This window comes from Megalobrama amblycephala, linkage group LG14 (assembly GCF_018812025.1).
Source record: "Megalobrama amblycephala isolate DHTTF-2021 linkage group LG14, ASM1881202v1, whole genome shotgun sequence".
Lineage (NCBI taxonomy): Eukaryota > Metazoa > Chordata > Actinopteri > Cypriniformes > Xenocyprididae > Megalobrama > Megalobrama amblycephala.
Window position 1 is genome coordinate 49,663,149 of NC_063057.1, and position 6,094 is coordinate 49,669,242.

A 6,094-nucleotide genomic window follows, 5' to 3' on the forward strand; every position below is an offset into this window, starting at 1 on the left:
AAGCAGGCATAGTGCCTAAAATACAGACAGCATGATGTCTCCAAAAAAATGACCTCAAAGGCATGACTTTATCAGTTAAGGCTGATATATGACTGATACATTTATAGTTGTCTTGTAAAAGATATTAAGGTGAATAAAATAGATTTGAAAATAAATAAATGTTTGATAGGCCTATAATGTAATGCAACAGTTAAACTGCATGACCATATCATGTGTGGTTTACAAACACTTATTAGATGAGGATACATTTGCTTAAATATGTTAAATAAAATATTAAGACAATAATGTAAAATTCTGTTGCCAAGATGTTATGTACTGTTGTAGTAATAACATAGTAATTACATAGCAATACATTATGTAATAAGTAAGTAATATGCATCTACATCTACTGGGTCTCACATTATCAAACAATAATACTGATAATGAACTCTTTTATTTTAAAGTAAGATGATGAGTCTTTTGAGTAATGTGTAAAAGTATAATTTGCAGTAGCAACACATCTGTCCCAATTAGTCTCTTTTTATAGGACACTTAAACAGTAGAGAATACTCTGAAGGAGCGTTATAAGAAATATGTACAATGCATTTCGAGGGTTTGGAAAGTGCCATGTCAGTTTGAAATCAAGGAGAAATTGGATTTTCTAAATGAAAACTGCCACCATGTCTGAAATTCTCATTGATCAACAGATGCCCAAGTCAGAGTGCTTTGCTCTTGGTCGCATGACATTGAGTGGCACTTAAACAAACCTTGAGTTTTCCTCTACATCCTTGTGATGCACAATCCCCTGTTGTGGCATTGTTTCTTTTGATTGTTTCAGAGGAGGAGTGCCCAATCCTGTTCCTGAAGGCTCAAAGATCACGGCCAAGAATATGCGGATATCCAGACACCACACTTTTATATACTTGTTTCACATTTAATTATAAAATCATGGACATTAATATAAAGTTTGTCCTCCCTATGCTGCCACAACAGCTTCCACCACTCTTCTGAGAAGACTTTCCACTACAGTAGTTGGTGGAACATGGCTGCAGGGATTTGATCCCATTCAGACACAAGCGCATCAGTGAGGTCATGCACTAATGTTGGGTGATGGGCAAAAAAAAAAAAAAAAAAAAAAAAAAAATCCCACAGACATGATAGCACAAAGGGGGTAAGATGAGTTACCACCAAAGCTTAAGTCTAGGATTAAAGTTTTGTTGAGCAATAGTCTTATTTGAAATGTGGGAAAATCTGGGGAAACTGTGACTCTGTCCAGAACTGTCAGTCCATATCTGATCCATATCTAGCAAGAGAGGTCATAATACCCTATATAGCAACTCTGCCAAGCTGAAATATGACAGTGTGTGAGATGCACACCTCATAAATCTGGAAACTCCCAGTTGGAGTTTGCCCGAAGCCATGTTAGACACCTAACAATCGTGTCTGGTGGATTCTGTTGTGTTGTCTGATAAACAAGAATTGCTAAGCATCAGGTCCAAACCTTAGAGCATCTCTCAATGGGAACATCGGGGTAATGTATGGCAATGATAGCTTTATGCTTTGGGAATATTGCTTTCTATTAGTGTATTTTGTATAAGAGAATTATGTAATTTTTTAATCAAAACTTACAGCAGATGAGAATTTTCAACAATTTTAAAATACTTTTATATTCTGATCCTCTTAACCCTATTCTTCACTCTAAAAACTAATTCAGGGGACCTTTAGTCATCACTTAAATATATATTGTTGTGAAATAAAAAACCAAGTTCTGAAATGCTGTTAGACTTTTTACTTGTAATTGTTATTTTATTGAGCTTGGATGACACACAAATTATGCCTATTGATTCGATAGGCTATACTATCATGACTTGTCATAGTTTAACATTTTCAGTTAATCAAAAATTTATTTAATTTTAAGTTCTGTTAATGTAAAATACAATCTGATGACGTGTAAACGTGTTTCATTGTTTTGAGTTGTATGAACACTTCTTTTAATTTAGACAAACTTAAGTTAAGTGAAACTGGGCTGGGATTTATATTTCCCATCATGCTTTGCCCATGGCACTTGAAAGGGAGAGTAAATCCTAAAATTAAGTGTTACATAATGTTTTTTGCACAAGATTAATGGTAAGGGAGATTTAGCAGTAATTAGTGTTTTGTTATGCTAATTTAGAAGAGTTTCTGTTAATGTGGGTTTTTGGAGATTTACCATCATGGTGACAAGCGGTGCTTGGTAAGTTCATGTTTCATAGAAATGCGTTTTATTGTGTCCAAAAAGCGTCTTCTCCTTACTTAAAACATTATGTTGGATCGACTTAAATAGTTGCATTCATGTTGACAATTATTAAGTTCATGTTACTTAGAAATGTGTTTTTATTGTGGGAAAAAAAAAAATGTCTTCACCTTACTTAAAACATTATGTTGGATCAACTCAAAATATTGCTTTGAATTAATGTAATTCTCCCAATTGGCTTAAGTTAAAAATTCTAGTGGAAAACGTTAACATATTTTTTTTTGTTGAACCAATGTTTTATTTTTTAGAGTGTTAGCCTTACTCCCTACAGACATTGCGTGCATCTCAATCAGCAACTTAGTTCAGTAGTCAGGGCACTGATCAGGGAGTCAGCCATATTCATTTACACAATATACTGATTCACAACCTAGGAAGTTAGGGAGCTGACTGAGACACAGGGAATATCATTTATACACTGTACAAAATATTTTCATGATTTGTTATCAGAACATTTTTTCTTTTGTCAAATCAACTTAGATAATTAATGTGGTTGAGATAACATCATATTTTGAGTTTTTGTTGATTAAACCAATCGCCTTCATCTTTAATCAAATTTTAAAATTCAATGAACTCAAAAAAGTAAGGTACCTGGTTGCCTTAAAAAGGTTAAGTTAAACCAAAAATTATTTTTTACAGTGAAAATTCTCCCAAAAAATCACTAGCTGTGTTCCCATCCATATATTTTTATGCAAATTTTGGTATATAAAACCTATCCGCTCAGTTGATGGGAATTTATGTTATCTTATAAGAAGACATGCCCATAAACTACGTTGGAAACAAACATTTGGATGTGACTGCCTGATCATGTGAATGGATAATTGTTTTAGAAAAAACGCTCAGAAAAATGATTTTGCTGGTGCCAAATGTTTTCCCCACAACTCATTTGGCTCATGTGGCTAACTTATACAGTGCAATGGCAATACATTTTTCTGCCAGAACTGGGGGATGGTGGAACGGCATAACTGGACTAACCAGCGGATCAATCTTTTTGCACACCATCTCAAATGTTGTTTTAGTCATTATGAAATGCCTGAACCAAAGTTTGTAATCAAAATGATTTGGTAAAATTACCCATTCCCAAACATCAGGCATCTGCCTCCAAACACTGTCATATTGCATTTCATGTGTGTGCTCTGAAGCGCAAGTAATTTATAATGTAGGAATAAAGAGCCAAAGTGGTTTCCCTGGTTGCAGCAACCTCCATTTTTATTATCGATACTTTGCGGCAGTTTCCCAGGAAGCAACTTTTTTCTCTCTCTCTTGAACACATGGGATGAAAACGGTGATTTATTCACACATATTTTATGTTGCATGCAATTTTTTAATTGCAATTTAAATTTGCAACAAAACATTGATTTGTTTGTTTGAGCAAATAACCTGACACAGCAACATTAGCTCAACCAACAATTTTGCAGTATGCAGGACTATCTGTTCTCTTTCCAGTCTCAATCTAATGCTGAGTGAGTAACCTCGGAATTCCATGTGTCCTGTTAACAGAATTGGACAGCTCTCATAAAAGAAGTTAGCTTCACAAAAGCACCTCTTCTATGAGTAATAACTGGGAAACTAACCAAGAACCCCAGCCACTTCATTTGTGTCTATGTTGTGTGAAGCACAACCCTCTACAATCACTCACTGGGCAAATGGCATTTTGGAATGTGCAAAAATGTGTTCCATTTTTTTAGGTCATGACAGTAAAAAAAGGCACATACAGTTGATGGATTAAAGGCCAAGTGCTTTTCATCAAATTAACCATTAAAATGAGAAGGTAATGTGTGTTTTGAACTTTAAAAGAACTGCATGAGTCAATCTGAAATCTTTTGGTGTGGGATTTTTTTTTTCTATTAGTCCATTATTGCATTATTAGTATATTAGTTTAAATTATATAATATAATATTATATATATATATATATATATATATATATATATATATATATATATATATATATATATATATATATATATATATATTGCTAACCATACGATTTTATGTCAAACTGCCTGCATATGAACATAAAATCTTTACAGGTTAAAGAGGTTCTTCTGGTTGTCTTAAAAATGGGAGCATTATGCATTATGTGAGGACAGGGAAAAGCTATCAAGACTGTTACATCAATGTATTTGTAATTGAATATTCATATATCATAGAGCTAGCCAAGACACTGAGTTACTTCAAGGGCATATTTTAGTAGTTTCTATAATGGCTGCCAAGACAAGCATGACTTAGGAAATTTCCTTGCCAGCAGATGATTTAACAAAGCAAATGCGAGTGGCAATAGATATTTTGGATGACGCACTGTTTGTCAGTTTTCTTGGGAATGAAAAGACTTATATCCAAATGCAGCCACAATGTCAACAGTAAATCAGAGGTTATTCACATTAGGTTTGTCATTGCCTGCAATCGTTAAGCGACAGGCACAGAATTGGAGTTGTCAGAGTTGGTTTTCATCACTTTGTTGTATGCTGCCCTCAAATCAATAAAGGCTAATTACACCCCACAATGAACCGGCGTGGCTCATGGTGACGACAAAACAGGAAACTTTACTAACATATATGGTACACTACCCATTCAGTTTGCTAGTTCATTTCTTGTAATGCATGAAACTGCCTATTCTATTTGCTTCTTTATGTGTTACAATTGTGATATTTAAAGTGCATTCGCACTTTAAACTCGTTTTGTTCTGTTCACCATGAGAATAAAGAGAGAGACGCTGATCTCTGACTCTGATTTGTGGTACAGAAAGACTTCTGACAAATAGGGGATCTAAACGGCACAGCTTGACCTCTTGGCTCAAGTACTTATTTGGTATGAAAGGTTTGAGAAGTACAAAGATGAACTTTTTTTTTTCCCCACACAGAACTCATGTGTTACATTGCAGTGTGGAAAGCCATAGATATGTATATGTAGAATCCACATCCAACCGCTCCAGACATGTCAGAGCGCCCGCCATCTTAAAACGATCAGCCTGTCGTTACTCACAGTAAGAATCAATGATGCCACAACATTGCACCACTTCTGGTTGTGAAACTGCTGAGATTTAAATTCCTAAAGAAATGGGATAACCTTTCACAGGTAAGGATGTGTTTTTATAAGTATTAACTTAATATTACAGGTTTTTACTATAGTACTTTTTAACATTTTTTCATTTACTATGGTAACTTTTTAATATGATGTTTGCTGATGCCTTTGTCTTGTTGTATTGTGTTAGTTTACAAAATCATCTGCCAAAGTCTATGGCAGATATAGATATTCATACATGCATCTCACAATATGGTTGCAGACGCTCAGTCAACTAGTTCTCAAATGTTCACAGACCAGCTTTGGCCATTCCAATATGGCAGACCGTTTACGTTTGATCATAGAAAAAGCCACTAATGAGGCATCTATGTATATCTATATCTATGTGGAAAGCAACATGCATGAACAAGGAATACTCTAGTTTTAATTATATACCCAAGAACACAGATCACTAGGAGAACACAAGATAGAAACCCCCTTGTTGGATTTTGTTGTAAAAGCATCTGAACATCTTTAAAACAAGATTCATTTTACTAGAGAAATAAAACTGTACAAGATATTTACACCATACTGTATTTTTATACTGGGATGTATGTATGTTGGGGTGAACTAAAAAAAAACAACAGCACTTGATGTTTATACTTAAAGTGAAAAAATCTATGCAGTAAGAACAAATACACTTTTATTAAAGATGCATTCTCTGAAAACAGAGAATGTTGGAATATTAAGTTTCTTCTTGCAGGTTGCACAAAACCTTCAAAGTGAAATGCCCATTGAGTGGCCCTAAAAGTGTGTTAAGGTT